Genomic DNA, 27513 nt, shown 5'->3' with positions numbered 1-27513 from the left:
CTTAGATGTCACTGAAGGAAAAATCCCTTATCCATATTAACATAATAACTACACACAGAATATCCAGAAACCCCTCAAAGCCCAACCGTATCATTCTTAAAATCCATAATATGGAAACCACGAAAATGATTATGAAAATGAAAAAATTAATCATGGAAGAGACAATTGAAAATTTGAGATGATGTAACTAGTGCCTACAATGTGTTGATGAATACTACTTTCACTAAGCAAAAAGCTAAGGCAAGTATCAGATTTGAGCTTTAATGTGAATCAATTGAAGAAAAAATGATAAAATCTCAAACCGTAGGAACTTTGAAATAAAAAGATATGCAAACAAAATGACGGATATTGTTTACAGTTTTTCATATTTACCTTTGTATTTTTGTAACTTAAACTATAAAATTAAAAATGCTGCTGACACATCATGGATATGCAGTAACGTATTTTTCTATTTTGAGTGAATGAAGACCATTTGTAAGTGATGCACATGCATATATTGCATGACCACATATATAATATAGGAAATGAATCAGGTTTAGGCATCTAAGAACATTGCCGGTCATTTCAACAACGAAACTCGTAATAGATTGGGCAAAATAATGAGATGTGCAAAAACTCTAAAGTCATGTTTATTTAAAAATCTGACACAAAATGGTAGAGTTTATTAAATAATTTTAAATTAATTTAAATATTTCATAATCCAATATTGATAGTGCATAAAACTGTAACAAATAAATGAATGACAGTTGACAAATGGGTATGTGTGTATGTATACTTGTGGATATGCATGTAGGTGTAAATGTGTATGCATATGTTCATGTATGCATGCATGTGTAGTGTCATACTACACCCCCACCACAACCCATATATATATATATATATATATATATATATATATATATATATATATATATATATATATATATATATATAGTATGCTGCATTTTCTTTTGTGTACTATGAGTTGTATAATTTTTTCATGAAATATAAAGGAGGCTAAAAGTTTACTTTTCATGAAAAATGTATACAGGTGGTATATCAAAGATACATAGTATATTTTATTTATACCACATACAAATGCACATACGTTTGTTTAAACAGAGTTTAAGACTGACTTCAAGAAACTGTATTGATGGAGGTAGTGAACTCTTCACATCCGTTCCCAGTGTGTCCACTAACATTGTTGATCTGCATCAATGGTAGCTATTTATAATACCGTTGGAAATTGTTATTTTGCTTCTTGTTTAGTCTTTCTTCATTCATATTGATGAAATAAATAAAAGATGTTTAGGATTTAAATATGAAAGATGATTTGAGTGAAGAACTAGAGCACTATCAACATTGCACGGCTAGTGAAAGCATGACCATTTGATCATGGATGAAATATCAAAATAAGTAGGGAATAGTTCAACTAATATGACAAACCAACAAGAAATAATCTAAACTTTTAAAAAATTTTTATTAAATTTGATCTAGACCATTATTATGTATAAAAAGCCACTGCTAAAAACAATAAAATTAGAATTAAATTGATTTGTATCCTCTCTGTCTCTCTCTCTAACCTTTTATATGGTGATAAATGGCATTACAGTGCTGGTGCGCCAAAAAACCAAAATCAATCAATAAATCAGTCAGTCATTTTCTATCTTGCTGTTGGTCAGTTTGTCTGCCAGTTTTGCTAATCATAATTCCAGTGACACAGCTGCATGCCATGAGCAACACTCTGCTATACTCCTTTTTCACAGAGTTTAACCAGTCGCTTGTCAAAATGGGAGATAGAACTGGATGCACTGATGTAAAACGGACATGCTGGCTAACCAGGAACTAACTGAGAAGGGTCTAGGGTGGATGGGGACTGACTTCAGAAATGTTTATATTTAAATAATATCGGTATTAGTACCTTATGATCGGTTAAAATACAAAACCAAAATAAAAGAATGAAATATATTACTGCATGTGTATGCCAAAGAAGTTATTATTCTGCCTGTATGTCTGCATGGGCTATATGTATAATTTGTAACACTGAAAAAGATTCCAAGGAGAGTGTACACATAGAAGTAGAAAGTGTCTGGGTTACTTGGTTCAAGGTTTTCATCCAGTTCATATACTTTTTTCTCTCATACTTCAAATATTTCCATGTAATTTTGTCTCTTATGTAGTGAGAGAGGGATGAAGTGGAAAGCAGTTGGAGACTTTAATGAAATTGTGCAAACCTGCTTAAACAGAAATTATTTTTTCTCATTATTTTCTTATTTTATGACTAATTAATAGGTGGAAAATCATTACAGATAGAGATAGTTCAGAGGGAAGTGTCTACCCTTGAAACTACAGTTTTATGCATATTGAAACCATGATTAAAAGAAACGTTGTTTCAAAGCCGGCCGGCGTACAACAGGAAGAAGAATTCCAGTTATCTTCCTTATGCCCTATCCGATTCAACAATTGAAAAATTCGACCGTTAATTTAGATAACCTAATTCATCTCCATATTAATTCGTCAACCTTTGTGTCAACTATCCAAGAGATACATCTGCGTACTGCATTATTCAACGGCCAATCAGTAGGACCACAGGAAAGGGAAAAGCGCACATAAATAGTTAATTTTATCAACGACCAGAATATTGGCGTCTTTATCCTGACAGAAACATGGCTAAAAACATCAGGCGATGAGGCCACGTGTGCAGATCTAACACCCATTGGTTACACCATCAAGTCCTTCCCTCGTAACTCTCGCGGAGGTGGAATTGTTTTCATCACAAAGAACTCCATGATTAAACGTCTTAACCACACCACAACATTTAATTTCGACCACACATCGTTTGAACTAGTCCAAACCACACTCACACTGGAGAAAAGGTCAGTCCATTTCTTCTGCCTATACCGCCCTCCTCCTAGTAGAATAAACAAGCTGATCGAATCTCTCTTTTAGGAGCAGTTTCCGAATTCCTGGAGTATGGAACCTAATTATTCTTTCACTTTGCTGTCCTGGAAACCCAAACACATCAAAACTCCTAGATTCCATTAATGTTTTCAACCTCAAACAGGCAGTTAATCAAGCCGCAAATAAACATGATAACATTTTAGACTGGATTCTTCATAGACCTGATGATAACATTCTACGGTCCTCCCTGGTATCACATGGCATCAGATCACCTCTGCATTTTATGCCATCTTGACGTATCAGTCCCTAACCCTCCACCTTTATCTGCTACTAAGAGAAACATCCGTATGATAAACAGAACCAAACTAATGCATTACATCCAAGCAAACCTAACAATTTGCTTACCTCCTACAGCAGAACAACTCGATAACTTCCTGCGTTCATTGCTCGACAAACATGCCACAGCTACCAAGTCAGAGTAGCAATTAAAAAGTGTTATACATGGTATAGCAGTGTCAGGGACCAGCATCGCACTGCTAAAAGAGACCGCCATAAAGCTAAGAAGTTTTGGCTTTCCACCAGACTCACTATTCATAAGCAAATCTATGAAGCCGCTAAGAAGAATGTCACAAATATAGTCCATGCAGCAAAGTCAGCCCACTACACTACTAAGATCATGGAAAGTTCCAACTGCAAAGAGCTTTTCGAGATTACTAACAAGCTAATGTCAAGAAACAAATGTACACCACTTCCAAATACCTTCTCACCAGTCGACCTTCCGGACATGTTTGCAAATTTCTTCCGTCACAAAGTACAAACATTCACTAACTGATGTTATTAATACCTCTCTCTCATCCGGGGAATTCACATCATTTTTCAAAACTGCCATTGTAAAGCCTCTGCTGAAGAAACCAACGCTAGACCATAACGATTTAAAGAACTACCGCCCAGTTTCTAATACCCCATTCATATAAAAAATCTTAGAAAAGGTTGTTCTGTCCCAGCCTGGATCTCAGGTGAATTCGATCTTTTTAGCAATGTGCAAACTGCATATTGCCCTTGCCACAGTACTGAAACTACTCTTTTAAAAGTAGTTAATGACATTCTTTCTGCGTTGGATAGAGGAAAGATTACAGTCCTCACCCTCCTTGATTTGTCTGCAGCATTTGACACAATAGACCATGATATATTATTTCACCGTCTCCAGCATGTATTTGGCATTCATGATACAGCCTTACTGTGGTTCAAATCCTACTTGGTCAACAGGACACAAATTGTATCTGCAAATGGAATACACTTCAGCCCAGTTGATCTATGTTGTTGTGTTCCACAGGGGTCTGTTCTTGCACCTGTTCTCTTCATTCTGTACACTGAGTCGCTCTCAAGTGTCATAGATCATCATCCAGTGTCTCACCAATTGTACGCTGATGACACCCAAATATACAAATCTAGCCACCCAACTGAAGTTGATGCTACCATCCAAGGTGTAGAGAGGTGCATTTCTGATGTGAAATCATGAACGACATGTAACAAGCTGCAGATGAATGATGACAAAACTGAGGCCATTCTGATCACAACACAAATACTTTCTCATTCACATCCTTTACCTCAAACAATAAATATCAGCAACACCAACATTAAATTCACACAATCAGTACAAAACCTAGGTGTTACTCTGGACAGTACTCTCACATTGCACCAACATATCATGAACATATGCAAAGCTGCATATCTTGAGCTGAGATGCATCAGCTCAATTCGCAAATATCTTTCAGTTGATGCCACTAAAACTCTTGTGTGTTCATTAGTAATTTCAAAACTGGACTATTGTAACTCAATTATATCTGGTTCATCTCAAAACCTGCTACAGAATCTTCAAAAAGTTCAAACCACAGCTGCTCGGATCATACTTAGAGTACCACGATCAGAGCACACCTCCACGCTGCTCTGTACCCTACACTGGCTATCCATTCGATCCATAATCAAACACAAAATTTGTTCTCTGTGCTACGTTTCACTGTCAGACTCGAGTCCAGCATACCTATCCGACCTCACCCATGCTTACACACCAGCAAGATACTTACACTCCTCTTCTGATAATAATATACTCATTATTCCCACTATGAAAACAAAGTTATATGGACAGCGTTCTTTTGCATACCAGGGCCCAACAACTTGGAATGAACTGCCCACTGAACTTAGACACAAGGAAACAGTGATCCCATTCAAGATTGGTCTATAAACTCACTTATTTCGACTGCAAGAACAAACTTAAAGACCTAATAATGTTTTCTACCTTAAATATTCTCAGATTGTTTTGTTGTTCCTTTCTTTATGTTTTCTAATTTCCTGGTGTTAGTTTTTGTAATCATATCATATCATTATATATGTTTTTTTATCTTATAGGTGTTGTCTAATGTTACCCGCCTCAAACTGGGCAGCCCCCAGCCAATAAGGTGCCGTCCCGCCACAGTTCGCCTGCCTTGCTGGGTACGTAAGGCTTAAGGTATGCGAGTACCTGACAAGCGGACTGCATGTACTGCACCAAGAAATAATAAAATAAAAATAAAAAAGAAGACTTCAATCCTCAAGCTAGGTACCTGGAATGTCCGGACCATGCTGACTGGGCTTTCAGATGATCTCCAGACAATCAGCGATGTTCGTAAGACTTCAGTCATCAATGACGAACTTGCAAAGCTCCAGGTTGACATCGCCTCACTACAGGAGACACGACTACCAGATTATGGGTCCCTCAGAGAAAAGAACTACACATTCTTCTGGCAAGGAAAGAGTGCAGATGAAGCCAGAGAGTTTGGTGTTGGATTCGCTGTCAGGAACACTCTGCTGGGGATGATAGAACCCTGCCAACAAGGAAATGGAAGACTGCTATCCCTCCGCCTCCACACCTCAAACGGGCCTGTCAACCTGATCAGCGTTTACGCTCCCACACTAAAATCGTCCACAGATACCAAGGATGAGTTTTATGATGACTTAAACTCGCTCATCAACAAAATTCCCAAGGAGGAGAACTTGATTTTAATGGGCGATTTCAATGCTAGGGTGGGTGCCGAGCATGACTCTTGGCCCTCCTGTCTTGGCAAGGTTGGCGTTGGGAAGATGAATGAGAATGGGCAGCGCCTTCTAGAGATGTGCTCGTACTACGAACTCAGCATCACCAATTTATTCTTTCAGACAAAGCCACAGCACAAAGTGTCTTGGAGGCATGCCCCGGTCTAAACACTGGCATCAGCTGGACTTGATCATTAGAAGACGGTCAGCCATGAAGGGTATGCTTCTTACCCGTACCTTCCACAGTGCTGACTGCGACACCGACCACTCGCTGGTGTGTTGCAAAATGAAGCTTCAGTCAAAGAAGATCCACCGCTCTAGGCAAGAGGGTCAACCATGCATTGATGTGAGCAAGACATCATATCCAGACAAGGCTGAGGAATTCACCTATGCTCTTTCCAAGACGTTTGACTCAGAACCCCCTAACTGCAGTGCCAAAGAAAGATGTGATTACATCAGAGAGACTGTATACAGCACAGCCACACGGATCTTTGGTAAGAAGCAATCAAAGAACAATGACTGGTTTGAGGCTAACTCTGCGACACTCACGCCAGCCATAGAAGAGCGTCGCAGTGCTCACCTGCAATACAAGCGACCCCCCTGTCAGAAGACACTACAGGCATACAGGTCTACCAGAAGCAAAGTGCAGAGATTAGCACGGCAGTATGCCAATGAATAGCTTCAGCTCTGTCAGAGTATCCAGTCAGCAGCAGATTTTGGAAACATCAGAGGCATGTACGATGGCATAAAGAAAGCAATGGGTCCCACGAAAAAACTGACAGCACCACTGACCACACAAGGGCAAGCAGATGGAGCGTTGGGTGGAATACTACTCCGAACTGTACTCCAAAGAGAACCACATGACCAATGATGCCCTCAACGCCATTGAAAACCTCCCTCTCATGGCCGAACTGGATGAGAAACCTACTGTAGACGAACTAAAGAAGGCCTTAGAGAAACTGTCCCTAGGTAAAACCCCAGGGAAGGATGGCATCACAGTAGAACTCATCAAGTGTGGATGTAGCGTGCTGCTCACGCACCTGCACGACCTCCTCTGACAGTGCTAGGAAGAGGGTGCAGTGCTTCAGGACATGAGAGATGCTAACATCATAACCCTGTACAAGAACAAGGGCGACAGAAGCGACTGCAACAACTACAGGGGCATATCACTTCTCAGCATCGTGGGCAAAGTTTTCGTACGCGTAATCCTGAACAGACTGCAGATGCTTGCTGACAGAGTTTACCCAGAGTCGCAGTGTGGGTTCCACGCAGAGAGGTCCACAATTGACATGATCTTGTCTGTTAGGCAACTGCAGGAAAAATGCAGAGAACAACACAGACCCCTCTTCCTGGCCTTTATAGACCTCACCAATGCATTTGATCTGGTCAGCAGAGACGGACTCTTCACAATTCTGGCGAAAATTGGTTGCCCTCCAAAGCTGCTAAGCATGATCCAGTCCTTCGACGATGACGTGAAAGGCACAGTGCAGTACGATGGCTCAACATCCGACCCCTTTGACATCCGCAGTGGAGTTAAACAGGGCTGTGTCCTTGCCCCCACGCTCTTCGGCATCTTCTTCGCAGTCCTGTTAAAGCACGCCTTTGGGACGTCCACACAAGGGATTTACCTGCAGACACGATCAGACGGCAGACTTCAACCTGGCACAACTGAAGGCAAAGAGCAAAGTGCGTGAAGTAACCATCAGGGACATGCTCTTCGCAGACGATGCTGCTCTAGCCACCCATACAGAAGCTGTGCTTCAGCGCCTGATGGCCCGCGTTGCTAAAGCATGCGATGAGTTTGGGTTAACCATAAGCCTAAAGAAAACAAACGTGATGGTTCAGGACGCGGACCCCCAAGCATCATCATCAACAACTACGAACTTGAGGTGGTGATTCAGTTCTCGTACACCGGCTCTACCATCACCAACAACCTCTCGCTCGATGCTGAGCTCAACACGCGGATCGGAAAGGCATCAACAACTCTCTCCAGGTTATCGCAGAGAGTGTGGAACAACAGCATGCTGACCATGAACACTAAGATCACCGTGTACCGTGCATGCGTGCTAAGCACTCTCATGCATGCCAGTGAAACCTGGACTCTGTACGCCTCACAAGAGGAAAGACTGAGCGCCTTTCACATGCGATGCCTCCGACGCATACTCGGGATCACCTGGAGCGATCGAGTAACAAACAATGAGGTGCTCGAGCGTGCCAAGATTCCCAGTATGATCACACTCCTCCGCCAACGCCGATCAGATGGCTGGGCCATGTATGTCGGATGGTTGACGGACGGATCCCCAAAGCCATTCTTTATTCAGAAATCGCCTCTGGCAAAAGGTTGATCGGACGGCCACATCTCCGCTTCAAGGATGTCTGTAAGCATGACATGAAAGCCTTGATATCGATGTCAACACCTGGGAAGAGCTCGCTCTAGACAGATCAAGCTGGCGACATGCTCTGATCACTGGTCTGAAATCCGGAGAGGACAAGCAACGCTTGCTGGCTGATGAAAGATGATCGCAGAGGAAAAAGCAACTCCAACCAACACCTGACACAACCTTCCAGTGCAGCAAGTGTAGCAGGGACTGCCACTCCCGCATTGGACTACTTAGCCACAGTAGACCCTGCACAACCACCAACCAGGACATCTCTCATGGGCGCAGTTCCATCGTCTCTCGAGACTAACGGATGCCAACAACAATGTTGCAAAGCACATAGAGCTTCTAAAGATTAGGCGCTGTACAAAGTCATTATTATCATTATTATTATTATTATTATTATTATTATTATTATTATTATTATCATTATTATTATATGCATATTTATACTACGGGCAAATCACAATTTGATATGCCAATATCAAACAGCTTTATACCAATACTTCAAAAGCCATGTTATTATTATTATTATTATTATTGTTATTATATATAATAAAATAATGATTATAAAAAAGAAACCACACACACACACACACACACACACACGTATATATATATATATATATATATATATATATATATATATATATATATATATATATATATATATATATATATATATATATATATATATATATATATATTGTTTTGAAGGTTTCGCCAGGTTTTGACAAGTTCTGATAAGAGGTGATAGAGATATTATAGCTATAATAGTTAGTAAAAAGGAGCATCAAGTAACACAGATAGCAGATGATACAAAACTGATCCTTGACAGTTCACATAACTCTTTGTAATCCATTTTTTTAAAATCCATTTTTAATCAATTAGAATGTTTTATATCAGCATCAGCGGGCTTCAAATTAAATCATGATGAAACCAAATTAATACGGACAGGAAGTAAACCAATTAATAAACATGTATACTATCGCACTCACAAGAAATTAATTTGGTCAGGTGATGGTGGAAGGGAACCTCAGTTTAGTCTTTTGGTATATAGCGTTTGGTGAACCTAGATGAATTGATGTATATTAATTATCAAAACTACATTTCCAGGCTACAATCACTATTTACTCAATGATCTAAATGAATTTTGACCGCTATTGAAAGAAAAACAGTATGAAAAGTGCTTGCTCCGTCCAAACTTAATCATTTCTTGTTGAAATGTTCGAACCCACCAGATAATGTTGTAAAATTTTGCAATATTTAAATCATTTTTCTTCTAAATTTATTTGGCAAGGTAAATATGACAGTATAAACAGAGATATAATTGTACAAGACAGTGAGAATAGTGAGCTAAATATGGTCAATTCAAAAAGCTTCACTCAAGCCCTCAATGGCTCCTGGATTAGAAAAATAAACAAATAAACTTATTGCTATAATCAAATAAATACCAAACTTTAGGGCGAAATTAAACATACTGCTGATTTTCAGTTTCAGTATGTGAAAAAAATTAAGAAGTGATACAACAAATCCTTTTTGGAAAGATGTATTTATTATGGGTATTAAAGTCAAAGATGAAGAACTGTTAAACTTACCTACTTGGGGAAAATGAAACTATTCAAGTTGAAGATAAGACAGCGTGTTGTTTTACATCTTTGTATAAAAAAGGAGTGGAGTTTATATGCGACATCTTTGATGGTGTTGACTTCAGCACATTTGAAAACTTAAAGACAAAATGTAATATTAAAAAGACAAATCAATTTGTGTCATGGGTCTTTGTTATAGTTTTAAAATATTATCAGATCTAAGACATAATATGAAGTTCGTTCCAAATCAGATACATCATATGTGTATACAGACCAATATGGTATTATTAAAAAGTACAAAGGTTGTGAATATATGTAAACTACTACTACTTCTACTACTACTACAACTACTACTACTAATACAACTACTACTACTAATAATAATAATATTAATAATAATAGTAATCTAATACAATCGAAATAAAACGAAGATTTGTTTCGTGGCAAGGCGTGTTAATAAAGATTTGGGGTGTTTAAAAAGATGTAATAGGTTGTTTAAACAAGATAAGCATAATCCATATAATCTATGTAGTTTTTGTAAAGACGATGAAACCATTCAAGATTTGTTCTGGAAATGTAATTAACAAGATTATGCAATCCATTCTGAATACGTAATGCAAGGCACTGGATTACATATTAAATTCTCACCTCAGCAAACAATCATTCTTGGTAACGCATACCAAAAATCGGATGCACAAAACTGTGTGAGTTTTACTACTAAATATTACACGTACACTGCAAGTTCAAAAACTAAGCTAAATGTCCAAGACCCAAATGAAATTTTAAAAATGTATTATCTGTCGGAACTCTACATCACAAATAAAAATAATATAGTTTCCAAATTCTTCGTGAAATGTGGTATGAAGTGTATACTCTTTCACTATAATAGGATAAATTACTAGAACAGTTGCTCTTTCCATTATTGTCACCAAGGCAAAGCATTTTCGATAGAAAACCAAAGCAATTAGCCCCCCAAACGTAGCGCTGTACATTTCAAGCGGTGAAAAAATAAATACAGTACTATTTATGACGCTAACAAATGAAACCGTGTTTAATACAGGTACTATTAAAGAGAGCAAAGACCAAAGAATAATATAGCTTAAGAATGACTAAATTGGTAATGTAATATGGATTTTGGAACCCACATGATACGGTTTTTAAAAAAAAATTCTTAAGGTTAGCAATGTTATTCAGGGTTCCACTAATACATGATTATGTAACTATTGGGATTATCATTCTTCTGTTCATCTGGATCCCTTCCCCTCCCCTACGTATGGTTTTGAATGCCTGGGACTGTCCCGTAGTTGTACAAAACTGTAGCAAGGTGTCTTTACTGACTTTGTAAATAGTTCCCAAAGCTAGCCTGTTAAATGATAGTGATCACGCTAGGTCAGTGTGTTTTTCTGATGGCGCCATCACATGGGGAAACGATCTGATAAGGACAGAGGCTGGCTGGTGATTATTATTTAGACTTCTATTTTTATTTGCTTTAGATGTAAGGTTAATGACCTTGTGATCTTGGAAAAGATTGCAATATGTCACTGTCAGGAAACGTTATAGGGAGGATAGAAGAATATCAGAAAATCTATGCGTTAGATCAGTATAGGAGAGTCCATTTTACTATCTAGACCGGGTTGCATGCTACAATATAAATTCTAATTAGATCTCAAGGTATTAGGTTTGTGTCCTAAGCGGTTTTCGAGCATTCATTCACTCACACACAAGCACATAATCACACAAGGGAGGTCTGATACTACGTAAAACAGACTTCTTCTAGAAGAATGAGAACAAAAAGAATACGGACGAAAAGGTATTTATGATTAAATGTTGCATTTACGGTCCTGTGGAATTGCTGAAGGCATCATACTCTTTGAATGACAGAAGAGACTGCCTCAAGACCTTTGAAAACTGATTTCTGGCATCGTTAAATACCGCAGTTCTCCCGAGAATTTGCGGTGTATCTGGGCCCCAATCTTGCAGTCTAGCACCCCAGAAATGTAACATCTTTAGTTCCGAGCTATTTGCCATCTCCGTTTTTCCTTTAAACACGACATGCCTATGTATGTCCAGCTTGCGAATACAGTCCGTGCGGTACAGAGGCTTTGTGAGATCATTTGCTGGTTCTCTCGTAATTCTGTTGATTCTCTCCAGGGTAATATTTCTGGTTCTGTCTCCTTGACCAAGCATGAGGAAATTGGGCATCAGGATTTGACACACGTCTTTCTTCTTCTTGTCAAGAGAGAAGAGGTCAAGATACTTCCTTAAAAAGCCTTCCTCAGCTGAGTGTAGATAATACGGGTATTCGTCCATGTCGATTGTCATCTGCCAGATGGAATTACCTCCGTAGGTCTGCAGCACGATATTGTAGCAGTTGACTTGGTGGATCATGATGTTTCTATTGTTGCGACTGGCATTCCATGGCCAATCTATGTATGTCAACATACCATGTTGTATGTATCGCTCTAGATGCGTCTTTAGTCTCTCACTTTCTTGGACATAGTGATCACAAAGATACACGTGTTCCACTCCAGCCCAAAACACGTAGTGCAACCATTGCTTTAACTCTTTAATTGTCCACTTAGCTTTGTCAGTTTCGTATATTCTTACCATCAGAATCTCTGACAGGTAGTATTTTTTCTTTCTATTTCTTTTTTTCTGCCATATAGGAATATCCTTGAAATTGGCAATGTCCGCGTTCTCCACGAGACCTTCATGTTCATTAATATTAATTATTTCAATTTGAAAATATTTGTTTGCATTGGTTTTTCTATTGCTCTCCACCGGACTCTCTCTTTCATCTCTAAAATTTTCCTCAATTCGTATCCGATCATATTGTGCATTGCCACGTGTGGAAACGTTTTTATGTGCTTTCCCTGCTGAACTTTTAGAATAATTTACGTTTGATGTTCCTGGTAGTTTCAAAGAAGTAAAATTGTCAAATGTACTGTAATAACGTAATGTATGTGTCCGTAACGTTGACGAAGTGCTAATTTGATTTGTGTGTGAAGCTTGTACATTTAACACAAAGACCTTTGAGTAGGAGATGGATCTGTTTCTGTAAATATATATATAAGTGAAGTAAGCAAAGAACATCAAGCCTGTAATGCAAAGAACGGTAAAAATCTTGAATACACGTGGCAAATACTTTCCCATATTACTCACTAAATTTGGAACACACTCGATACCCTAGACTGAAGGAGCTACCATCACCTGTAGATAAAGTTTGATATGTAATCCAATGTAATCATCATGCGGTTATTTCCCTCAATGGCCTCAATGTATTCCAATGTTACCTCGTTTATACATAAATCATTTTTCCTGTGTTTACCGGATTTTATAAAGCAATCCACTGTCTTCAAGTACTCATCAGACCTGAAGCTGAGAAAATGTATTTGTCTGCAGAAAGTTTCTTGCTGCTTACATGTACTAATACATTCCAGTTATGTCACGATTAGAGACAGGTATACATGTTTACCCCATTTCTTATCGTTAATGTACAGGCCACATTAGTTTATAGTAAATGATAAACTATCATTGTGTGCATTAGACGAATATTGCACATCACACATTAGCTATCATCCTGTGTATAGTACGAGTACGACTGCGATACATTAAATAAAATTCAAGTACTTTTGTTACTATGTGCGTGAATTTAGAGTGTACATTCACCAAACCGCGTACCTCAAATATAAGAATAATACGAACAAAAAGAACAATATTGTCATCATCAACTTGTAGCCAATTATTATTATCAATATTATTATTATTATTATTGATGGTGTTACTGTTGTCGGGTGTTTATATTAACGCATTATATCCATTGAACAAATGTACGAAGTTATTACTTTAATTTAAAACTATTTGTTGTCTTACAGTGAAACCAAGTATTTCACCAATTTATCCTCCGAGGAAACGCAGAGAGTAATACATTAAGTTACGAACACTAAAGTGTTCACTTATTTGTGTACCAAGGAATATAAGTATATATACGGAGAGGAAATTCAGCTCATGCCAAAGCTATATTAATTACTGCTAGTTGTTATGACGTGTTTCAATCTGCAAGGCCTAAAATGTGTGATTTAAAGATTTTGTATTGCCGTCTCAGTCTGTATATAGATAACATCTCCCGGACTAACTGTGACTTGGGGTATTGCTCTTTTCTCCTGTTGTTGGGCGTAGAGACAGATATGAGATGAGATTATTTCTCCAACTGAAATATTTCTGATATACACATAAAAATGGGTCTTTTGCATTTCGATGTGCCAATTGAAGAACACTAAATATATTTCCTGGATAAAAAGCAGTCGAGGTTATTTGATTACTTTGATGTCTTAATTGTATGATTAGTCAATGCAAATAGTGTACTCTCTCAATTTATCAATCCCAAGGAAATGTAAGTGGGCATGCAAACACGATCAAAATTTTTATAGATAATAATAGACCATTGGGTGTTATTATACACACACAAACAAAAGACTAAAAGTGTTGAGTTAATGTTTATGAAAATACCAAATAATTATTTAATGAAAATATTGTATTCTTTCTACATTAGCAGGACTACACAAATCATTTATTTTCATTTTGGATCGACTTAATATGGTATGAATACTGAAAAACATCTCGCAGAATCTGAGCAAAAGAGAAGATCGAAAGTCTGTCCCAAATTAATTTATATGTATGTATGTATGTATGTATGTATGTATGTATGTATCAACAAATTGTGAGAACTTTGACGAATGTGTTATTATCTTGTTAAAGCCACATCAATGTTTCGTATTACAAAATAGCAATGTGTGATTTGTCATAATTTCTGTAAAGTACTGTTGCTTAGGGTATGGAAATTGCGTCAAAAGCATTGGTAGAAAAGGGAAGGAAACCGTTGATGGGATGACGAGTTATAGTATGTTGTTGTTGTAGGGTTTAAAGCCATTTTTCAGCACAAGATAGGCTATACATGGCGTCCAGTATAATTGGTGTAGGAAGAACTCTGGAAATTCCCGGGAAAAACTACTGAATCACGAGACTCGACCTCACACAGACAGAGGTGAGATGGCATTGATCCGAAACGGTGAGCGCTTTAGACCACTCGGCCACTCTGGGCCACGTTATATTATTTTAAACACGGTAAAAAAAATGATAAAGTTGAGAACTATGTGTCCGTAATCATGCAATGGATCTGAATATCTATAAGCATGTAAACACATGCATAACACCATGACTAGGTAGAAGAAACATATATAATTTCAAAAGCAACGTGAAACACTTGCGTAGTTATGAAATAATGCTGCTATATTTAGGAAAAATATTTGAGCATGCGATAACATAAAGAGAAACACGTCTCTTATTGCTGGGTCACAGTGGCTTGATTATTTTAGAAATTTGCTTGCTGGAAATGTCAAAGTAACTTAAAACGATGAAGCAGAAAGCACATTTCAAATGAATTACAATAACTGTCAAATTTTCAATGAACCAATTACTATAGAAGAAATTGTACATAATTTTAAAAGCATTGCTTCCGGGAAATCAAGTAGACCTGACGACTTGGTGGTTGTGTTAGAGTGGAGTTAAACACAAAATTTTGCCCAGTACATTAAAAAGGTTTCGTTCAAGAACCCATACATTACAGCAATATTTAGTTAAATGGGGCATTTTGTGAACATATTACGAAAATTATTGACCATTAAATTAAGCACACGATAATAATATTATTCGTGAGTCGCAAGTAAGCTTTTACAATAGATATTGCGCACCAGATATATATAAATATATTGATTCAATAATCAGTTGAACATGATATATTTTTTTTAAAGGGAGGTTGATTTTATTGTTTATTTGTTGATTTTTTTTAGAAAAACATATTGATGCCATATTCATACAAGACTTTAGTTTTATTATTAACAAAAAGAATTTAGGATATATGCAAAATATTATCAATGTATGCTCATATTGAAATGATTTGCTAAAACTCCTAAAGGTTTCACGGATTACTTTTTCCTGTCAAGTTGGTTCGAGACAAGGTTGTGTACCAAATTCCATTCTGTTCTCCTTATTCATTAATGATCTTGTTTGAGATATAGGAGTTACATGCCCTTACTGTATCTTTATAAATAAGAACATAAAGAATATATTTGATATATGGTATATCGACAACTTTCGCTGAAATAGTGATATTACAGCAGAACAAAAAAAGGGATTTTACACGAATTTTGTCGAAATTCAGGTATGAAAATCAATATAGATAAGGTAAAAATCGTTATCAGGTATGGGGAGTGTTTGGGTTTGTGAATGCGCGCGCACGTGTGTGTTGGGATTTGTAAGAGTGATTTTCATAATTTGTTAAATGAATATAAGCATTAAGTTCCATAAGAAGGTGCTGTATACGTACTTGTTAATTACATTGTGACATATAACAATTGACAATAAACCACTGATGGTTCAATACGAAATGAGAAATTATTAACTTTGTGGTAATTATACAATTATGAAGTAAAGTTTTGCAATTTTAAATGTTAAGAATGAAGATAAGAAAAGTTAACCTTCGTTTTTTACGACTTGGCCCCGAATGTAAATATTGCGTGCACGATTGCTCTGAGCGCAATCGGAAAGTAATATCAGTACGTTTGTTTTTTTTAAATCAAACGATATTTGAACAGAGCTGTAAACGATGCATATACACGGAGTTATCAAGTATTCTCAAGGCTGCACTCGCGATATATTGGTCAGGTTTATTTCCTTTTAAACGTACACGAGGCTAGTATCCATAAATGAAGATTTCCATTCGTCTAAATTCGAAACAAAGGCAAGCTATGTTGGTTTTTGTTCAGGTCCAAACAAAGTAGATTTTCTCTTATTCCAGTGTCAGAGTTTTGCTATGATAATGAATTAAAGATTGCTTTATGTCTAGGCAACAGCAAATGCAATAACTTATCAAACATATGTAAAGCTAACACGTTTTTTTTATCAAACTTTCTATTCCAAGTTCACCAACATATATGTTAACCGTCGCTTCAAATATACATCGTTTAATATGGCTGCGAGGTTTAACATTTCACGAGCTTGAAAACTTCGTTGTTTTGCGTTTTGAGAGAAATGTGTTTTAAATAGATTAAGATAATATGTTTTTTGTACATATGTGAGCAAAAGGTTTCCTTGCTTACAATGAAAATGAAGAAGCTAATGGTACTACATTTTTAGGTATCTCTTGAAAATTTGATCTATCTATCATAATTCACTTCTCTTTCTGGCATGTGAATTCTATGCAAGAACTAAATAATTTTTATCGATTTTATTCCGCCTTCTAGGACACGGAACACAATTAATTTTATTACATATTCTCTACATTTGTTTCTCAGAACTGACCTTTCCACTGTGTGACAATCAATACAAATCATATCTTAATCTAAAATACCTTCAAAGATGACTTCATGGTGAAGTTCTTGTCAAAGGTTTACCTGCACTTTATTGAGACGTTAAACTGTAAACAGAGCAGCATGTAAACAGAACACAGATTTCATTTCCGGATCACCAACGAGGTCTTATCACTCACTGTGCACTGTCACCGAAATATACATGGACAATCACACCATAAGCTCATATTCTCAAGGATAAACAATTGCCTTTAAATCCCTACCAAAAATGCATAAATCTAACTCTTATATCACCACCAAATGAGAGAGGAATCAATTTTCTAAAAATAGACTAGAACTACTCTCGTGGATACTGATCCGGAACTATTAATTGTGATCTGATTCCTTCTATCCGGCCATCCCACGGACTTCACCATAAATGCCGTTCATAGCCTCCTACTTTCTTTCTAACGGCGCTTAGGCCCTCAGTTCTGCCTGTGGGAACACGTTCATCACCCAAAACAAGACTTTATGCCACTTTTTTAATCTACTAAAAGAAATTGACTTGTTAAATAATCCATTTTATCACAATTACTTATACATAAAGGTCATATAAATAAGTGTGGCTTACAAATTAATGGTGTCTTACAGGCAAATAATTTGTGTAAATGATTTACCTACTTGATCTAAATGGATATTTCTATTCATATTTTGGATGAACTGAAAGTAAGGAGTTTAAGGTATAAAAGGATAATGAGAAAGAAAGAATAACTATAGAATAATCGAAACAGCAATTAAACATAAGTACTTCAGAGTTTTTTTTTACTGACAATGAATAAAACAATAAACATGACAAGCAAGACTTGCAAACATAAGTAGAATAATATATAATCACAAAACACAACAGATTACATGTATATAGAACAAAGTATGGGTTACAATGTGCATCTTATGATGTTAACTAAGCAATAAAAGTAAAGACATAAGGAATTTAATGTCCAGCTAACGAAATTAAAATGATGCACATCAGTATTAGTAACACACTGAAATTTAAAAAAGGCCTAAAAACAGAAGAAAAAAGAAGAAAAAAAGGAAATGAACAGTAAGGCACTTGATGGTACATAGGTCAAAACAATAAGACAAATGTTCACATAGATAACAGCTGCCACCATCATGGATGCAGAGGAAGGGTGGTGGTCATTACCGGTAGATATTACATTTATTTTTTTACCATTCTAGGATAAAATTGAGGTTTTAAAATAAATTGAAGTTTGATACTCAAAAAATGACTTGGAAGCTCACTACACAATATGGCAGCTGCATATCAAACACATTTTTTGGCAACTGCTGAAGTTCTAATTTTTGGGAGATCAAAAAAATTTGAATATTTAAAGCTGTATGTATTATGTTTAAAACACGTACAGCAGGTCATTCAAAAACTGGAGTTGTAATCCCATTCCGAATCTGACTGGTCTCTACAGCCATTGACTTAAGTCTACACATTTTCAGCGTTTACATTTTGCATTACATAAGTGTTAATCATATATACAAATCTCAGAGCATGTTCTTGTATTATTTGAAGCTTTAAATTGTTCTTATCTCTGCAGAAGTGACAGGCTAATTGACAAATTTAAAACTGAAATGGATGAACGAGTGTAAAATTGTTAGTCAAGTTTTGTTAAATTTTGACCAAATCATTTTAAGACAAGTACACAGAGTTGTCTTGAAACTTTCTTATAAAGAATTTTACATAATTATTGAATTGCAGTTGGTAGCCAATATAAGTTCATAGCAGTTTGACAATTTCTTTACAGTTTAGAATGCCTTATGTTAGACAGATTTCATACCAAAATTACAGTTTGCATGATTTTATTCGTTCTATGTTGAACCTATTATTGTGTACATTGTATGAAATTTCATTTTTAGTTATTTTCCTAAGTAAACTATATTGATTATTTCAATTTGAGAATATCTTTTTGAATTGGTTTTTCCCTTGCTCTTCGCCCGACTCTCTCTCTCTCTCTCTCTCTCTCTTTCATCACTAACATTTTCCTCAATTCGTATCCAATCATGTTGTGGATTGCCACGTGTGGAAATGTTTTTATGCGCTTTCACTGCTGAACGTTTTGAATAATTTACGTTTGATGTTCCTGACAATTTCAAAGAAGTAAAATTGTCAAGTGTACAATAATAAGGTTATGTATGTGGCCATAACGTTGACGAAGTGTTAATTTGTTTTGTGTGTGAAACTTGTACATTTAACACAAAGACCTTTGAGTAGGTGATGGATCTGTTTCTGTATATATATATATATATATATATATATATATATATATATATATATATATATATATATATATAAGTGAAGTAAGCAAAGAACATCAAGCCTGTAATGCAAAGAACGGTAAAAGTCTTGAATACACGTGGCAAATACTTTCCCATGTTACTCACTAAATTTGGAACACACTCGATACCCTAGACTGAATGAGCTATCATCGGCTGTAGATAAAGTTGCATATGTAATCCAATGTAATCATCATGCGGTTATTTCCCTCAATGGCCTCAATGTATTCCAGATGTTACCACCTTTACATATAAATATTTTTTTCCTGTCTTTACCGGATTTTATATAGCAATCCACTGTCTTCAAGTACTCATCAGACCTGAAGCTGAGAAAATGTATTTGTCTGCACACGTTTTCTTGCTATTTACATGTACTAATACATTCCACTTATGTCACGATTAGAGACAGGTATACATGTTTACCCCATTTCTTGTCGTTAATGTACAGCCCACATTAGTTTATAGTAAATGATAAACAATCATTGTGTGCATTACATGGCTATTGCACATCACACGTTATCTATCTTCATGTAGATAGTACGAGTACGACTGCGATACATTATATAAAATTCAAGTACTTTTGTTAGCATGTGTGTGAATTTAGAGTGTACATTCACCAAACCGCGTATCTCAAATAGAAGAATAAAAAGAGCAAAAGAAGAACACTATTGTCATCATCAACTTGTAGCCAATTATTATTATTATTATTATTGATGGTGTTACTGTTGTCAGGTGTTTATATTAACGCTTTATATCCATTGAACAAATATCAGCAAACAATCATTCTTGGTAACGCATACTAAAAATCGGATGAACAAAACTGTCAGTTTTACTACTAAATATTACACGTACACTGCAAGTTGAAAGACTAAGCTAAATGTCCAAGACCTAAATGAAATTTTAAAAATGTATTATCTGCCGGAACTCTACATCACAAATAATAAAAAATATAGTTTCCAAATTCTTCGAGAAATGTGGTATGAAGTGTAGACTCTTTTATTATAAAAGGATAAATTAATAGAATAGTTGCTCCTTCCTTTCTTGTCACCAAGGCAAAACATTTTTGATAGAAAACCAAAACAATCAGCTCCCCAAACGTAGCACTGTACATTTCAAAGGGTGACAATATATATATAGTACTATTTATGACGCAAAGAAATGTAACCGTATTTAACACAGGTACTATTAAAGAGAGCAAGAACCAAAGAATAATATAGCTTAAGAATGACTAAATTGGTACGGTCATATGGATCTTGGAATCCACATGATACGATTGTTTTTTTTTTTTTTGTTTTTTTTTTTTTTGTTTTTTTTTTTTTTAAAGTTGGCAATGTTATTCAAGGTTCCACTGATACATGACTATATAACCATTGGGATTATCATTCTTCTGTTCTTCTGGATCCCTTCCCCTCCCCTACGTATGGATTTGCATGCATGAGACTGTCCCGTAGTTGTACAAAACTGTAGCAAGGTGTCTTTACTGACTTTGTAAATAGTTCCCAAAGCTAGCCTGTTAAGTGATAGAGATCACACTAGGTCAGAGTGTTTGTCTAATGGCGCCATAAAATGGAGAAACGATCTGATAAGGACAGAGGCTGGCTGGTGCGTATTGTTTAGACTGATGTTTTTATAGCCTTTAGATGTAAGGTTAATGACCTTGTGATCTTGGAAAAGATTGCAATGTGCCACTGTCAGGACAAGACACAGGGAGGATAGAAAAATCTGAGAAAATCTAGACGTTAGATCAGTATAAGGGAGTCCATTTTACTATCTAGACCGGGTTGCATGCTACAATATAAATTCTAATTAGATCTCAAGGTATTAGGTTTGTGTCCTAAGTGGTTTTGGAGCATTCACTCACTCACACACAAGCGCATAATCACACAAGGAAGTTCTGATACTACGTGAAACAGACTTCTTCTAAGAGAATGAGAACAAAAAGAATACGGACGAAAATGAATTTTTGATTGAATGTTGTATTTACGGTCCTGTGGAATTGCTGAAGGCATCATACTCTTTGAATGAGAGCAGAGACTGCCTCAAGACCTTTGAAAACTGATTTCTGGCCTCGTTAAATACCGAAGTTCTCCCGAGAATTTGCGGTGTATCTGGGCCCCAATCTTGCAGTCTAGCACCCCAGAAATGTAACATCTTTAGTTCCGAGCTATTTGCCATCTCCGTTTTTCCTTTAAACACGACATGACTATGTATTTCCAGCTTGCGAATACAGTCCGTGCGGTACAGAGGCTTCGTGAGATCATTTGCTGGTTCTCTCGTAATTCTGTTGATTCTCTCCAGGGTAATATTTCTGGTTCTGTCTCCTTGACCAAGCATGAGGAAATTGGGCATCAGGATTTGACACACGTCTTTCTTCTTCTTGTCAAGAGAGAAAAGGTCAAGATACTTCCTTAAAAAGCCTTCCTCAGCTGAGTGTAGATAATACGGGTATTCGTCCATGTCGATTGTCATCTGCCAGACGGAATTACCTCCGTAGGTCCGCAACACGCTATTGTAGCAGTTGACTTGGTGGATCATGATGTCTCTATTGTTGCTACTGGCATTCCATGGCCAATCTATATATGTCAACATACCATGTTGTATGTATCGCTCTAGACGCGTCTTTAGTCTCTCACTTTCTTGGACATAGTGATCACAAAGATACACGTGTTCTACTCCAGCCCAAAACACGTAGTGCAACCATTGCTTTAACTCTTTAATTGTCCACTTAGCTTTGTCAGTTTCGTATATTCTTACCATCAGAATCTCTGACAGATAGTATTTTGTCTTTCTATTTCTTTTTTTCTGCCATATAGGAATATCCTTGAAATCGGCAATGTCCGCGTTCTCCACAAGACCTTCGTGTTCATTAATGTCAATTATTTCAACTTTAGAATATCTTTTTGAATTGGTTTTTCCCTTGCTCTTCGCCCGACTCTCTCTTTCATCTCTAAAATTTTCCTCAGTTCGTATCCAATCATATTGTGGATTGCCACGTGTGGAAACGTTTTTATGCGCTTTCACTGCTGAACGTTTAGAATAATTTACGTTTGTTGTTCCTGACAATTTCAAAGAAGTAAAATTGTCAAGTTTACTATAATAAGGTGTTTTATGCGGCCATAACGTTGACGAAGTGCTAATTTGTTTTGTGTGTGCAACTTGTACATTTAACACAAAGACCTTTGAGTAGGTAATGGATCTGTTTCTGTAAATATATAAATAAGCGAAGTAAGCAAAGAACATCAAGCCTGTAATGCAAAGAACGGTAAAAATCTTGAATACAACTAGCAGAAATTTTCCCATGTTACTCACTAAATTTGGAACACACTCGATACCCTAGACTGAATGAGCTATCATCGGCTGTAGATAAAGTTGCATATGTAATCCAATGTAATCATCATGCGGTTATTTCCCTCAATGGCCTCAATGTATTCCAGATGTTACCACCTTTATATATAAATATTTTTTTCCTGTCTTTACCGGATTTTATATAGCAATCCACTGTCTTCAAGTACTCAACAGACCTGAAGCTGAGAAAATGTATTTGTTTGCACACGTTTTCTTGCTACTTACATGTACTAATACATTCCAGTTATGTCACGATTAGAGACAGGTAAACATGTTTACCCTTTTTCTTATCGTTAATGTACAGCCCACATTAGTTTATAGTAAATGATAAACAATCATTGAGTGCATTACATGACTATTGCACATCACACGATAGCTTTCTTCCTGTATATAGTACGAGTACGACTGCGATACATTCTATAAAATTCAAGTACTTTTGTTAGCATGTGCGTGAATTTAGAGTATACATTCATCAAACCGCGTACCTCAAATAGAAGAATAAAATGAACAGACAGAAGAACAATATTGTCTTCTTCAACTTGTAGCCAATTATTATTATTATTATTATTGGTGGTGTTACTGTTGTCAGGTGTTCATATTAACGCATTATATCCATTGAACAAATGTACGAAATTATTACTTTAATTTAAAAATATTTGTCGTCTTACCGCGAAACCAAGTATTTCACCAATTTATCCTCCGAGGAAACGCCGAGAGTAATACATTAAATTACGAACACTAAAGTGTTCACTTATTTGTATACCAAGGAATATAAGTATATATACGGAGAGGAGATCCAGCTCATGCCAAAGCTATATTAATTACTGCTACTTGTTATGACGTGTTTCAATCTGCAAGGCCTAAAATGTGTGATTTAAAGATTTTGTATTGCCGTCTCAGTCTGTATATAGATACCATCTCCCGGACTAACTGTGACTCAAGGTACTGTTCTTTTACACTGTTGTTGGGCGTAGAGACAGATATGAGATGAGATTATTTCTCCAACTGAAATATTTCTGATATACACATAAAAATGGGTCTTTTGCATTCCGATGTGCCAATTGAAGAACACTAAATATATTTCCTAGATAAAATGCAGTCGAGGTTATTTGATTACTTTCATGTCTATGATTGTATGATTGGTCAATGCAAAGAGTGTACTCTCTCTATTTATCAATCCCAAGGAAATGTGAGTGGGCATGCAAACACAATCAATTTTTTTTATAGATAATAATAGACCATTGGGTGTTATTATACACACACAAACAAAAAACTAAAAGTGTTGAGTTAATGTTTATGAAAAATACCAAATAATTATTTAATGAAAATATTGTATTCTTTCTACATCCGCAAGACTACACAAATTATTTATTTTCATTTTGGATGCGTTTTCCTCAATTAAAACAGTGAAGACGTTTGGCAATAATTTACATATTCATCATCGAGTTAATATGGTACGAATACCGAAAAACATCACGCCGAATCTGAACAAAAGAGAAGATCGAATGTCTATCCCAAATTAATCAACGTATGTATGTATGTATGTATCAAGAAATTGTGAGAACTTTGATGAATGTGTTATTATCTTATTAAAGTCACATCAATGTTTCATATTACAAAATATCAGTGTGCTTTTGTCGTAATTACCCCCATACAATCTCCCTGCGTACAATGATGACGATAATGTTGGTGTTATGATTTTTGAAAATAATATTGAAGATACCGTGTCAAACTACCAACATTGTCTATACGTTATAGCAGGATGTTTTAAAGCTAAAGTTAACAATATGTTGAATTACGTAATCGGTAATCACTTCACTACGAAGGCAACAATTTTGATATTTCCCGAAAAATAAAGATAGAAAGAATAGTAAACTTGAATTTTGGTTGATAAAACTTCGCTGTAAGTATCCAAACCGTTATTCAGTGGCAGGTTATTTGATGGAAAGTTGATAACTTTTCTTTCATTTGCAAATGAACTTGCTAGTGCATTGGACTGCATGATTAGTTTCTCTGTGTTTCAGTTTGAGTACAGGTAATATAATTACACATTTTCCTCCGTATATACAAATGCAGAAATGACGCACAACTAGTAAATATGTTTACTGTAAATGAGGATGGAGTTGATAATAGTGTAGGTGGTAATGAAGATAGTTATGTGTTTAGAGAATGGACCAAGTTCAGAAGTAATACAAATGTGAATGGACACCGAACAATTCTTTATAACGGTATAATTAGTCTTATGTCTAAAACACTTTTAAGTACTTGAGAAACCCGTACTGATGCAATGGTTGATATTGTAACTTCTGCAAAGTACTGTAGTTTAGGGTATGGAAACTGCGTCAACAGCATTGGTAAAAAAGGGAAGGAAACCCTTGATGGGATGACGAGTTATAATACATTAAACACAACAAAAATATAAAGTTGAAAACTATATGTGTCCGCAATCATGCAATGTATCTTAATATATATAAGCTTGTAAAAACATGCATAACGCCATGACTAGGTAGAAGAAAGATATTTGTTCTTGTTGTTGTTGAGTTTAATTATAGTGGCGTGCGCACAATTGTGCATGTGCCACTTTTTTCTGACTGCGCCGCAGCCTGCTAGTTGTTCCTGGGGAAGGGAATGGTGCCACCTCCCCCAGGCATTTATGGATTCAAGGAACCCTGAAAGTTTGGACTCAATCTGTGGGTCCATAAAGGTCCCTTACAGTTGAATGGTTGGCTGTCATTAGTGGGAAGGAGAGCTCGGGAACGGTCCTGCTTGCTTTACATCGCTGGTTTCTTGTTGCATTTGCCTGGTGTCTCTTGCGATTTGTTTTTTTCGATTTTTTTCTTCTTCTTCAAAATGTTCTAAAAGGGGGTAGAAGAAAGATATATAATTTCAAAAGCAACGAGAAAGACTTGCCTAGTTATGAAATAATCCTGCCATGTTTAGGAAAAATATTTGAGCATGCGATAATATAACGAGAAACATTTCTCTTATTGTTGGGTCTCGGTGGCTAGATTATTTTAGAAATTTGCTTGCTGGAAATGTCAAAGTAACTTAAAACGATGAAGCAGAAATCACAATTGAAATGAATTACAATAACAGTTAAATTTTCAATGAACCAATTACTATAGAAAAAATCGTGCATTATTTTAAAAGCATTGCTTCCGGGAAATAAAAAAAACATGATGGCTTGGTAGTTATGTTAAGCACAAAATTTGTCCAGTACATTAAAATGGTTTCATTCAAGATCCCATACATTAAAGCAATATTTCGTTAAACGGGGCATTTTGTAAACATATTACGAAAATTATTAACAATTATACTAAGCACATGATAATGATATTACTCGTGAGTCGCAAGTAGGCCTTTACAATAGATATTGCTCACCATATATATATATATATATATATATATATATATATATATATATATATATATATATATATTGATTCAATAATCAATTGTACAGATGTTTCTTTCTTTTTTCTTCTAAAAAGGAAAGCTGATTTTGTTGTTTATTTGTTGATTTTTTTAAAGATAAAAGCTTTTCATTCACACCAGACTTTGGTCTTATCATTAACGAAAAAGTATTTAGGATATATGCAAAAAAAATCAGTATATCTTCATTTGAAATGATTTGTTAAAACTCCTAAAGGAGGTTACACGGATTACTTTTTCCTGTCAAGTTGGCTGGAGACAACGTTGTGTACCAAGTTCCATTCTGTTCTCCGTATTCATTAATGATCTTGTGGGAGATATAGGAGTAACATGCCCTTACTCTATCTTTATAAATAAGAACATAAAGAATATATTTGATATATGGCATGTCGACAAAGTTCGCTGAAATAGTGATTTTAGAGCAGAACAAAAAAGGGATTTTACATAAATTTTGTCAAAATTCAGGTATGAAAATCAATATAGATAAAGTCAAAATCGTTATCAGGTATGGGGAGTGTTTGCATTTGTGCGTGCGCGAGCATGTGTGTGTTGGGATTTGTAAGAGTGATTTTCATAATTTGTTAAATGAATATAAGCATTAAGTTCCATAAGAAGAATGAATAGATGGTGCCTTCATTTTTCTAGAAGGGGCTGTATATGTACCTTGTTAATTACATTGTGACATATAACAATTGACGATAAACCACTGATGTTTCAATACGTAATGAAAAGTTATTAACTTTGTGTTAATTATAAAATTATGAAGTAAATTGCTGCAAATCTAAATGCTAAGAATGAAGATAAGCAAAGTTAAAGTTTGTTATTACTTGGGCCGAATGTAAATGTTACGTCCATGATTGCTCTGGGCGCAATAGGAAAGAAAAAAATCAGTACGTTTGTTTTTTAAATTAAACGATATTTGAATAGAATTGTAAATGATGCATATACACGGAGTTATCAAGTATTCTCAGGGCTGCACGTGCGACATGTTGGTCAGGTTTGTTTACTTTTAAACGTCCGTGGGGCTAGTATCCATTTATGAAGATTTACATTCGTCTAAATTCGAAACAAAGGAAAGCTATGTTGGTTTTTTTTTTATAGGTCCAAACAAAGTAGATTTTCTCTTCTTCC

At 36.0% G+C, this 27513-nt stretch overlaps 1 protein-coding gene across 5 annotated transcripts in view; it reads right to left on the bottom strand.

The window, feature by feature from the left end:
• Positions 1-23150, bottom strand: part of LOC149797503 (uncharacterized) — a 28710-nt gene extending 5560 nt beyond the window's left edge. The window contains exons 1-2 of one of the 5 annotated variants that reach the window (XR_016421837.1): positions 19714-19863; positions 9926-10053 (exon numbers count right to left, since the gene is read on the bottom strand). The gene's annotated coding sequence lies outside the window, so the exon portion shown is untranslated. The other 4 variants (XR_016421838.1, XR_016421835.1, XR_016421836.1 and 1 more) reach the window with 4 other exon arrangements.
• Positions 23151-27513: the final 4363 nt, after the last annotated feature.

This window comes from Sinohyriopsis cumingii, chromosome 6 (assembly GCF_028554795.1).
Source record: "Sinohyriopsis cumingii isolate HCF-2022 chromosome 6, ASM2855479v2, whole genome shotgun sequence".
In the NCBI taxonomy this organism is placed as follows: domain Eukaryota; kingdom Metazoa; phylum Mollusca; class Bivalvia; order Unionida; family Unionidae; genus Sinohyriopsis; species Sinohyriopsis cumingii.
Note: the sequence above shows the minus strand (reverse complement) of the source record. Positions and strands in the feature narration are given on the sequence as shown.